We start from the raw sequence: 13577 nt of genomic DNA on the forward strand, positions 1-13577 counted from the left end.
TCGGCTGCACAAGACCATAATCTTCACGGTTTGACGCGTGACCTGGCTGACCAACTGGTATTTGTTGCATGACCGGTTGGGTCGCTGGTGGGGTAGACATTATTCCAGACTGATTCGGCAAGACGTGCTTCGGGAAGTCGGGTGCCGACAAGAAACCCGGTGGTGTTCCAAATGAGAATGGATGTCCAGAATGGGTCGGCGGTGGAACATACAAATTTCCTGATCCCGGCACAAATGCAGGTGTAGAAGCCGAGAGAGTATGACTTGCAACTGCACGAGGCTGCACAGCTGGAGTTGGTTGCGTCCCACGAGGAGGCTGCACTGCAGGAGTTGGTTGCGTCTGGGCTGAATGCACGAGTATGGTCGTGGCCGACAATGCTCTGGGTGGTACGCTGACCCCACTTGAACTACGGTTAGGGGCAGTGATTACGTTTCTTGCCGAAGCTGCCGTATATACCGGTGCTTGCTGCATGCCAGACTGAGCAATGCCACTTGGTTGGTTACTCCCTGCAGACTGATGACCAATGTTCAGCGGTGTTGCCATGGTTTTGGTGGTTGCCATGGCAACCGGGTGAAGTTTTGACAAGAGCTCCGCCGTAAACGGTAACGTAGGTGCAGACGACAAAGAGACCGGAAAGGACACCTTGATTGTGCGTGACTTGTCTGTACTCACATTGGTTGCCATGGTTGCACTTGACGACGACACAATTGGCTGGCTGTCACTGACGCTTGTCATGTCAGCCCCAGGCGGTTCGTCCTGTCTATCACGATGGTCACCACTTGGAGTTCCCAGGGGGAGTGCCGATGCATTTGCTCCCAGAGGTGCTCCCGAGAAAACGGCAGGCGGCTGGGTAGTCCCCTCAACAGTCGCACTCTGGCTGACACTGGATGCAGACACATTCGCAAAACGACTGAGACTCTTCTCAGCACACATGTTCTGTTTTCCTCAAGGGCCTTGCTAGGAGAGTGTGGCGGTGTCAACATCCTCCCACTTGCTCTGGGATTCTCCAAGCTCTGCGTCAACATTGCCTTTACCAATCTTATGTTCTTGGCTTTTGTGATGGAAGCTGGCGAACTTTCACCCGTTCTGGCTCGACTTGGCCTCTTGCTGATTTCTGCCAGCACGTCGCTGGTCTTGCTGACAGCATCGCTGTAGTCGACGTTGATGACCTCTATCTCCTCGTGCACTTTTTCTGTGGGTAGTCCTAATTCTGCGTACCGAGTTACCAGTTTAAGACACACATCCACAGCGTTGTGAACACTGTCAGTCACGTCATCCAACAACCTCTTGATCTCTTTCGAGGTCGCATCCTCTTCGTAGATCCTGCTGAGCAACAAGTTTCGATTTCGTGTGACATGGAACTTGGCATTGGCCTTCGCTTTCTTGCACTCCTCAAGATCCATGTTGTCCAGTGAAAACCCGAAATGCTACTCACTACCACACTGCGCTTGGTGAAGGAACCACTACTTGACAACCATCCTCTGCTAACAATTTGTCATGCAGGTTCTCACACGCAACGGGAACACTTCGTGGTAGTAAAATAGATATTTCGCAAACAACAAAAAGACAACTCTTTCTCTTCCTTTCGAAGAACCGAACTTGCCGAGCCTCCTCGAAAAGCCAACCAACTCTGAAAAAAACCTACACTACACTAGTACGGGATTCAGCGCAGAGCAAAAAATAATCATGAGTCATTATACAATACATGCAGTGTAGCCGTGAAAACTGGTGAATAAAGAATGCAGTAGGTTGGCAGCACGTGACCCGTCGTACCGCAGTACGCGACGGCGTCGCGGCTTAGAAATGAAAGGAAACACTGCGAGAAAAGACAAAACGAAAATACATGTCCCTTTGTCAAAACTTAGAAGAAACAAACAAAATGCGACCAAGAATCATTTTGAGAGTCAACGTCAATACTCTTGTGCAGTTGTGCAAATTCTTGTCTTGCACTGTGCAACGCAAGAAACAAACAATCTACTAAATAACTCGTGAACTAACTGTAGGCTAAATCACTACATGTACGCGAAATTGCGTTCCAATATAAACTGAATTTCTGAGACATTTCATATTTCACATCCTGAGGGAAATATTGAATAAATAGTAAATACATCATAAAAAACACATGGCCACGACGGCCTTCCCAACACTATACACCGGCAGATTGTGAAACACATCTTCTAGCACCTAGCACATGTCCCCCAACATTCTTTTAGGGTTTTCTTGAAATAAATGTTTTTGAAATTTTCCACTCGACCATGCCGAAATACGTCCAAACTCATACCTGCGCAGGAAAGCTCGCCCCACCGCGACGTCTAGTCAGCAGTTTTGACTTCAACACCATTCCCAGCTCTGCAGAACAAAGTGAATAGTGTTTGCTAATTGAGGACGTAGCTCGCTGTTTCATCAGCGCTTGTAATTTGGCTATTTTCAAGACGATCATTTGTGGCATCAAGGGATGATGGCCCTCGTCTTCTGGAATGTCGGCGTGGCTAAGTGGTGCTGCCCTAAGAACTCTTCTACGGTAAGATAATTTTGGCTTGATGGAATTTTGTCCGTAGCTTGTTCTCGTATGGAGTGCCGTGGGTCGTTTTTAGACCTGTAAATCGTCCCAATATTGGGCCAATATTGAGGGGTATGCCACTTTCATGGCTCCCTTCAAAAGATTTTGCGCGGGCTTTGGAACGTCGATCTACACCCCAAAGCAAACCTACCTGCAAAATTTGAGCGAAATCTGAGAGATTGACTTGCACGAATGTTCAGGTTTTCTAAGACATGCCTTCGTAAGATGTACTGTGTAGACCTTTTGACACAGGATTCACAGCTGAGCACAGAAATGATGCAAAGACCCTCGCATGTACAGTGTAGGTCCTTTTGAACGTTTACACATACATTTGTAGCGCCTCTTCACCTCCACTAGATTACATGCATGTACATGTACATTGTAACATCAACAGTCAGTTGATTAGCACTACACCGACCTGCGCTGCACCTCTTGACCTTAGTACATACCACACACTGCATGCACAGCATACTTGTACACGCTCCGCTCTCACACATTGTTTTGTAATGAATGCATTCCGAGAGTTCGCTTTCTCTGTCCCTCTGAACAGCTGTCAACACCTTTATTTGCCTGGCACTTTCCTTCGCCACAGCACTCATAACAACTATTGATTCCTGCTGTTCTAGCAATACCTTAGGAAGTGTACACGACTACAATAGTCCATACACACGCCTACTCTTCTCTCCACCTCAACCACATTTACTATTGTATTCCACCTAGAACATTAACCACATGCCCTCCTTCATCTAACAAAAGCCTCTTTTCTCTCCATTAAGAATCCCGCAATATTGTCGCAACTTTCTGAAGTTTGACTCTATTTGTTGGCCACCCGGACCCTTTGCACAGACTGCACTAGCTCTCGTGTCCGCTACACTTTACATGTGCAACATCACGCTCACATTGCACTGGTTTGAATCCTACATTGTGACGTACTGCTTCTGTTTGCTTGTGCATGGGTGGGGAAGCATGCATGTGCAATACTGCACTAATAGTCTGTGCTTGTGTCCATAATAATAATAATAATATTAATAATGAAACTCGGATGTTGAGCCATAAATAAATGTAGAAGAGAAAAGGACATATGGATACGAGTTAAGAGTAACTCTCCATCACTGTAACATGATACTTTATACAGTCAGAAAGTGCAATAACTAGGCACAAAACTGACAGAGTACTGAAACATTCGACGTCCTGACACCTAGCTTCAACACATCTCCGTAGCGCTAACCGACAGCCTTCCAACTTGGAAGGTTCAAGGTTATGGAAAGACCAAAGAGGGGAAGGCAAGCGCAACGAAAACGAGCAAAAGCTACAGTCCCAACGGAACAAAGAATGTCGATTGTTACTGGACGATGACGAGACCAGTACGATATTTGACAAAGCGGTCTAACTACAATTCGAAGCAGCAAAGCAGCACACCACCCAACTTGGGTGGGTCATAAATATCAAAGATAAGTAAAGAAAGGGAAGCTTTGCGAAAACGAATTGTACAAGCCGAAAGCCAAACTCCTACAGTACTCCTCATGCATGACATTGTGATGGACTAGTTGACTACAAAACAAGTTGTTTCACACGACGTACGTTTCGCCGTATGGTTCGTGACGGCTCATCAGGTGTGCAATATGAAACTCGGATGTTGAGCCATAAATAAATGTAGAAGAGAAAAGGACATATGGATACGAGTTAAGAGTAACTCTCCATCACTGTAACATGATACTTTATACAGTCAGAAAGTGCAATAACTAGGCACAAAACTGACAGAGTACTGAAACATTCGACGTCCTGACACCTAGCTTCAACACATCTCCGTAGCGCTAACCGACAGCCTTCCAACTTGGAAGGTTCAAGGTTATGGAAAGACCAAAGAGGGGAAGGCAAGCGCAACGAAAACGAGCAAAAGCTACAGTCCCAACGGAACAAAGAATGTCGATTGTTACTGGACGATGACGAGACCAGTACGATATTTGACAAAGCGGTCTAACTACAATTCGAAGCAGCAAAGCAGCACACCACCCAACTTGGGTGGGTCATAAATATCAAAGATAAGTAAAGAAAGGGAAGCTTTGCGAAAACGAATTGTACAAGCCGAAAGCCAAACTCCTACAGTACTCCTCATGCATGACATTGTGATGGACTAGTTGACTACAAAACAAGTTGTTTCACACGACGTACGTTTCGCCGTATGGTTCGTGACGGCTCATCAGGTGTGCAATATGAAACTCGGATGTTGAGCCATAAATAAATGTAGAAGAGAAAAGGACATATGGATACGAGTTAAGAGTAACTCTCCATCACTGTAACATGATACTTTATACAGTCAGAAAGTGCAATAACTAGGCACAAAACTGACAGAGTACTGAAACATTCGACGTCCTGACACCTAGCTTCAACACATCTCCGTAGCGCTAACCGACAGCCTTCCAACTTGGAAGGTTCAAGGTTATGGAAAGACCAAAGAGGGGAAGGCAAGCGCAACGAAAACGAGCAAAAGCTACAGTCCCAACGGAACAAAGAATGTCGATTGTTACTGGACGATGACGAGACCAGTACGATATTTGACAAAGCGGTCTAACTACAATTCGAAGCAGCAAAGCAGCACACCACCCAACTTGGGTGGGTCATAAATATCAAAGATAAGTAAAGAAAGGGAAGCTTTGCGAAAACGAATTGTACAAGCCGAAAGCCAAACTCCTACAGTACTCCTCATGCATGACATTGTGATGGACTAGTTGACTACAAAACAAGTTGTTTCACACGACGTACGTTTCGCCGTATGGTTCGTGACGGCTCATCAGGTGTGCAATATGAAACTCGGATGTTGAGCCATAAATAAATGTAGAAGAGAAAAGGACATATGGATACGAGTTAAGAGTAACTCTCCATCACTGTAACATGATACTTTATACAGTCAGAAAGTGCAATAACTAGGCACAAAACTGACAGAGTACTGAAACATTCGACGTCCTGACACCTAGCTTCAACACATCTCCGTAGCGCTAACCGACAGCCTTCCAACTTGGAAGGTTCAAGGTTATGGAAAGACCAAAGAGGGGAAGGCAAGCGCAACGAAAACGAGCAAAAGCTACAGTCCCAACGGAACAAAGAATGTCGATTGTTACTGGACGATGACGAGACCAGTACGATATTTGACAAAGCGGTCTAACTACAATTCGAAGCAGCAAAGCAGCACACCACCCAACTTGGGTGGGTCATAAATATCAAAGATAAGTAAAGAAAGGGAAGCTTTGCGAAAACGAATTGTACAAGCCGAAAGCCAAACTCCTACAGTACTCCTCATGCATGACATTGTGATGGACTAGTTGACTACAAAACAAGTTGTTTCACACGACGTACGTTTCGCCGTATGGTTCGTGACGGCTCATCAGGTGTGCAATATGAAACTCGGATGTTGAGCCATAAATAAATGTAGAAGAGAAAAGGACATATGGATACGAGTTAAGAGTAACTCTCCATCACTGTAACATGATACTTTATACAGTCAGAAAGTGCAATAACTAGGCACAAAACTGACAGAGTACTGAAACATTCGACGTCCTGACACCTAGCTTCAACACATCTCCGTAGCGCTAACCGACAGCCTTCCAACTTGGAAGGTTCAAGGTTATGGAAAGACCAAAGAGGGGAAGGCAAGCGCAACGAAAACGAGCAAAAGCTACAGTCCCAACGGAACAAAGAATGTCGATTGTTACTGGACGATGACGAGACCAGTACGATATTTGACAAAGCGGTCTAACTACAATTCGAAGCAGCAAAGCAGCACACCACCCAACTTGGGTGGGTCATAAATATCAAAGATAAGTAAAGAAAGGGAAGCTTTGCGAAAACGAATTGTACAAGCCGAAAGCCAAACTCCTACAGTACTCCTCATGCATGACATTGTGATGGACTAGTTGACTACAAAACAAGTTGTTTCACACGACGTACGTTTCGCCGTATGGTTCGTGACGGCTCATCAGGTGTGCAATATGAAACTCGGATGTTGAGCCATAAATAAATGTAGAAGAGAAAAGGACATATGGATACGAGTTAAGAGTAACTCTCCATCACTGTAACATGATACTTTATACAGTCAGAAAGTGCAATAACTAGGCACAAAACTGACAGAGTACTGAAACATTCGACGTCCTGACACCTAGCTTCAACACATCTCCGTAGCGCTAACCGACAGCCTTCCAACTTGGAAGGTTCAAGGTTATGGAAAGACCAAAGAGGGGAAGGCAAGCGCAACGAAAACGAGCAAAAGCTACAGTCCCAACGGAACAAAGAATGTCGATTGTTACTGGACGATGACGAGACCAGTACGATATTTGACAAAGCGGTCTAACTACAATTCGAAGCAGCAAAGCAGCACACCACCCAACTTGGGTGGGTCATAAATATCAAAGATAAGTAAAGAAAGGGAAGCTTTGCGAAAACGAATTGTACAAGCCGAAAGCCAAACTCCTACAGTACTCCTCATGCATGACATTGTGATGGACTAGTTGACTACAAAACAAGTTGTTTCACACGACGTACGTTTCGCCGTATGGTTCGTGACGGCTCATCAGGTGTGCAATATGAAACTCGGATGTTGAGCCATAAATAAATGTAGAAGAGAAAAGGACATATGGATACGAGTTAAGAGTAACTCTCCATCACTGTAACATGATACTTTATACAGTCAGAAAGTGCAATAACTAGGCACAAAACTGACAGAGTACTGAAACATTCGACGTCCTGACACCTAGCTTCAACACATCTCCGTAGCGCTAACCGACAGCCTTCCAACTTGGAAGGTTCAAGGTTATGGAAAGACCAAAGAGGGGAAGGCAAGCGCAACGAAAACGAGCAAAAGCTACAGTCCCAACGGAACAAAGAATGTCGATTGTTACTGGACGATGACGAGACCAGTACGATATTTGACAAAGCGGTCTAACTACAATTCGAAGCAGCAAAGCAGCACACCACCCAACTTGGGTGGGTCATAAATATCAAAGATAAGTAAAGAAAGGGAAGCTTTGCGAAAACGAATTGTACAAGCCGAAAGCCAAACTCCTACAGTACTCCTCATGCATGACATTGTGATGGACTAGTTGACTACAAAACAAGTTGTTTCACACGACGTACGTTTCGCCGTATGGTTCGTGACGGCTCATCAGGTGTGCAATATGAAACTCGGATGTTGAGCCATAAATAAATGTAGAAGAGAAAAGGACATATGGATACGAGTTAAGAGTAACTCTCCATCACTGTAACATGATACTTTATACAGTCAGAAAGTGCAATAACTAGGCACAAAACTGACAGAGTACTGAAACATTCGACGTCCTGACACCTAGCTTCAACACATCTCCGTAGCGCTAACCGACAGCCTTCCAACTTGGAAGGTTCAAGGTTATGGAAAGACCAAAGAGGGGAAGGCAAGCGCAACGAAAACGAGCAAAAGCTACAGTCCCAACGGAACAAAGAATGTCGATTGTTACTGGACGATGACGAGACCAGTACGATATTTGACAAAGCGGTCTAACTACAATTCGAAGCAGCAAAGCAGCACACCACCCAACTTGGGTGGGTCATAAATATCAAAGATAAGTAAAGAAAGGGAAGCTTTGCGAAAACGAATTGTACAAGCCGAAAGCCAAACTCCTACAGTACTCCTCATGCATGACATTGTGATGGACTAGTTGACTACAAAACAAGTTGTTTCACACGACGTACGTTTCGCCGTATGGTTCGTGACGGCTCATCAGGTGTGCAATATGAAACTCGGATGTTGAGCCATAAATAAATGTAGAAGAGAAAAGGACATATGGATACGAGTTAAGAGTAACTCTCCATCACTGTAACATGATACTTTATACAGTCAGAAAGTGCAATAACTAGGCACAAAACTGACAGAGTACTGAAACATTCGACGTCCTGACACCTAGCTTCAACACATCTCCGTAGCGCTAACCGACAGCCTTCCAACTTGGAAGGTTCAAGGTTATGGAAAGACCAAAGAGGGGAAGGCAAGCGCAACGAAAACGAGCAAAAGCTACAGTCCCAACGGAACAAAGAATGTCGATTGTTACTGGACGATGACGAGACCAGTACGATATTTGACAAAGCGGTCTAACTACAATTCGAAGCAGCAAAGCAGCACACCACCCAACTTGGGTGGGTCATAAATATCAAAGATAAGTAAAGAAAGGGAAGCTTTGCGAAAACGAATTGTACAAGCCGAAAGCCAAACTCCTACAGTACTCCTCATGCATGACATTGTGATGGACTAGTTGACTACAAAACAAGTTGTTTCACACGACGTACGTTTCGCCGTATGGTTCGTGACGGCTCATCAGGTGTGCAATATGAAACTCGGATGTTGAGCCATAAATAAATGTAGAAGAGAAAAGGACATATGGATACGAGTTAAGAGTAACTCTCCATCACTGTAACATGATACTTTATACAGTCAGAAAGTGCAATAACTAGGCACAAAACTGACAGAGTACTGAAACATTCGACGTCCTGACACCTAGCTTCAACACATCTCCGTAGCGCTAACCGACAGCCTTCCAACTTGGAAGGTTCAAGGTTATGGAAAGACCAAAGAGGGGAAGGCAAGCGCAACGAAAACGAGCAAAAGCTACAGTCCCAACGGAACAAAGAATGTCGATTGTTACTGGACGATGACGAGACCAGTACGATATTTGACAAAGCGGTCTAACTACAATTCGAAGCAGCAAAGCAGCACACCACCCAACTTGGGTGGGTCATAAATATCAAAGATAAGTAAAGAAAGGGAAGCTTTGCGAAAACGAATTGTACAAGCCGAAAGCCAAACTCCTACAGTACTCCTCATGCATGACATTGTGATGGACTAGTTGACTACAAAACAAGTTGTTTCACACGACGTACGTTTCGCCGTATGGTTCGTGACGGCTCATCAGGTGTGCAATATGAAACTCGGATGTTGAGCCATAAATAAATGTAGAAGAGAAAAGGACATATGGATACGAGTTAAGAGTAACTCTCCATCACTGTAACATGATACTTTATACAGTCAGAAAGTGCAATAACTAGGCACAAAACTGACAGAGTACTGAAACATTCGACGTCCTGACACCTAGCTTCAACACATCTCCGTAGCGCTAACCGACAGCCTTCCAACTTGGAAGGTTCAAGGTTATGGAAAGACCAAAGAGGGGAAGGCAAGCGCAACGAAAACGAGCAAAAGCTACAGTCCCAACGGAACAAAGAATGTCGATTGTTACTGGACGATGACGAGACCAGTACGATATTTGACAAAGCGGTCTAACTACAATTCGAAGCAGCAAAGCAGCACACCACCCAACTTGGGTGGGTCATAAATATCAAAGATAAGTAAAGAAAGGGAAGCTTTGCGAAAACGAATTGTACAAGCCGAAAGCCAAACTCCTACAGTACTCCTCATGCATGACATTGTGATGGACTAGTTGACTACAAAACAAGTTGTTTCACACGACGTACGTTTCGCCGTATGGTTCGTGACGGCTCATCAGGTGTGCAATATGAAACTCGGATGTTGAGCCATAAATAAATGTAGAAGAGAAAAGGACATATGGATACGAGTTAAGAGTAACTCTCCATCACTGTAACATGATACTTTATACAGTCAGAAAGTGCAATAACTAGGCACAAAACTGACAGAGTACTGAAACATTCGACGTCCTGACACCTAGCTTCAACACATCTCCGTAGCGCTAACCGACAGCCTTCCAACTTGGAAGGTTCAAGGTTATGGAAAGACCAAAGAGGGGAAGGCAAGCGCAACGAAAACGAGCAAAAGCTACAGTCCCAACGGAACAAAGAATGTCGATTGTTACTGGACGATGACGAGACCAGTACGATATTTGACAAAGCGGTCTAACTACAATTCGAAGCAGCAAAGCAGCACACCACCCAACTTGGGTGGGTCATAAATATCAAAGATAAGTAAAGAAAGGGAAGCTTTGCGAAAACGAATTGTACAAGCCGAAAGCCAAACTCCTACAGTACTCCTCATGCATGACATTGTGATGGACTAGTTGACTACAAAACAAGTTGTTTCACACGACGTACGTTTCGCCGTATGGTTCGTGACGGCTCATCAGGTGTGCAATATGAAACTCGGATGTTGAGCCATAAATAAATGTAGAAGAGAAAAGGACATATGGATACGAGTTAAGAGTAACTCTCCATCACTGTAACATGATACTTTATACAGTCAGAAAGTGCAATAACTAGGCACAAAACTGACAGAGTACTGAAACATTCGACGTCCTGACACCTAGCTTCAACACATCTCCGTAGCGCTAACCGACAGCCTTCCAACTTGGAAGGTTCAAGGTTATGGAAAGACCAAAGAGGGGAAGGCAAGCGCAACGAAAACGAGCAAAAGCTACAGTCCCAACGGAACAAAGAATGTCGATTGTTACTGGACGATGACGAGACCAGTACGATATTTGACAAAGCGGTCTAACTACAATTCGAAGCAGCAAAGCAGCACACCACCCAACTTGGGTGGGTCATAAATATCAAAGATAAGTAAAGAAAGGGAAGCTTTGCGAAAACGAATTGTACAAGCCGAAAGCCAAACTCCTACAGTACTCCTCATGCATGACATTGTGATGGACTAGTTGACTACAAAACAAGTTGTTTCACACGACGTACGTTTCGCCGTATGGTTCGTGACGGCTCATCAGGTGTGCAATATGAAACTCGGATGTTGAGCCATAAATAAATGTAGAAGAGAAAAGGACATATGGATACGAGTTAAGAGTAACTCTCCATCACTGTAACATGATACTTTATACAGTCAGAAAGTGCAATAACTAGGCACAAAACTGACAGAGTACTGAAACATTCGACGTCCTGACACCTAGCTTCAACACATCTCCGTAGCGCTAACCGACAGCCTTCCAACTTGGAAGGTTCAAGGTTATGGAAAGACCAAAGAGGGGAAGGCAAGCGCAACGAAAACGAGCAAAAGCTACAGTCCCAACGGAACAAAGAATGTCGATTGTTACTGGACGATGACGAGACGTCGTGTGAAACAACTTGTTTTGTAGTCAACTAGTCCATCACAATGTCATGCATGAGGAGTACTGTAGGAGTTTGGCTGTCGGCTTGTACAATTCGTTTTCGCAAAGCTTCCCTTTCTTTACTTATCTTTGATATTTATGACCCACCCAAGTTGGGTGGTGTGCTGCTTTGCTGCTTCGAATTGTAGTTAGACCGCTTTGTCAAATATCGTACTGGTCTCGTCATCGTCCAGTAACAATCGACATTCTTTGTTCCGTTGGGACTGTAGCTTTTGCTCGTTTTCGTTGCGCTTGCCTTCCCCTCTTTGGTCTTTCCATAACCTTGAACCTTCCAAGTTGGAAGGCTGTCGGTTAGCGCTACGGAGATGTGTTGAAGCTAGGTGTCAGGACGTCGAATGTTTCAGTACTCTGTCAGTTTTGTGCCTAGTTATTGCACTTTCTGACTGTATAAAGTATCATGTTACAGTGATGGAGAGTTACTCTTAACTCGTATCCATATGTCCTTTTCTCTTCTACATTTATTTATGGCTCAACATCCGAGTTTCATATTGCACACCTGATGAGCCGTCACGAACCATACGGCGAAACGTACGTCGTGTGAAACAACTTGTTTTGTAGTCAACTAGTCCATCACAATGTCATGCATGAGGAGTACTGTAGGAGTTTGGCTTTCGGCTTGTACAATTCGTTTTCGCAAAGCTTCCCTTTCTTTACTTATCTTTGATATTTATGACCCACCCAAGTTGGGTGGTGTGCTGCTTTGCTGCTTCGAATTGTAGTTAGACCGCTTTGTCAAATATCGTACTGGTCTCGTCATCGTCCAGTAACAATCGACATTCTTTGTTCCGTTGGGACTGTAGCTTTTGCTCGTTTTCGTTGCGCTTGCCTTCCCCTCTTTGGTCTTTCCATAACCTTGAACCTTCCAAGTTGGAAGGCTGTCGGTTAGCGCTACGGAGATGTGTTGAAGCTAGGTGTCAGGACGTCGAATGTTTCAGTACTCTGTCAGTTTTGTGCCTAGTTATTGCACTTTCTGACTGTATAAAGTATCATGTTACAGTGATGGAGAGTTACTCTTAACTCGTATCCATATGTCCTTTTCTCTTCTACATTTATTTATGGCTCAACATCCGAGTTTCATATTGCACACCTGATGAGCCGTCACGAACCATACGGCGAAACGTACGTCGTGTGAAACAACTTGTTTTGTAGTCAACTAGTCCATCACAATGTCATGCAGGAGGAGTACTGTAGGAGTTTGGCTTTCGGCTTGTACAATTCGTTTTCGCAAAGCTTCCCTTTCTTTACTTATCTTTGATATTTATGACCCACCCAAGTTGGGTGGTGTGCTGCTTTGCTGCTTCGAATTGTAGTTAGACCGCTTTGTCAAATATCGTACTGGTCTCGTCATCGTCCAGTAACAATCGACATTCTTTGTTCCGTTGGGACTGTAGCTTTTGCTCGTTTTCGTTGCGCTTGCCTTCCCCTCTTTGGTCTTTCCATAACCTTGAACCTTCCAAGTTGGAAGGCTGTCGGTTAGCGCTACGGAGATGTGTTGAAGCTAGGTGTCAGGACGTCGAATGTTTCAGTACTCTGTCAGTTTTGTGCCTAGTTATTGCACTTTCTGACTGTATAAAGTATCATGTTACAGTGATGGAGAGTTACTCTTAACTCGTATCCATATGTCCTTTTCTCTTCTACATTTATTTATGGCTCAACATCCGAGTTTCATATTGCACACCTGATGAGCCGTCACGAACCATACGGCGAAACGTACGTCGTGTGAAACAACTTGTTTTGTAGTCAACTAGTCCATCACAATGTCATGCATGAGGAGTACTGTAGGAGTTTGGCTTTCGGCTTGTACAATTCGTTTTCGCAAAGCTTCCCTTTCTTTACTTATCTTTGATATTTATGACCCACCCAAGTTGGGTGGTGTGCTGCTTTGCTGCTTCGAATTGTAGTTAGACCGCTT

This window comes from Sycon ciliatum, chromosome 3 (assembly GCF_964019385.1).
Source record: "Sycon ciliatum chromosome 3, ocSycCili1.1, whole genome shotgun sequence".
In the NCBI taxonomy this organism is placed as follows: Eukaryota; Metazoa; Porifera; class Calcarea; order Leucosolenida; family Sycettidae; genus Sycon; species Sycon ciliatum.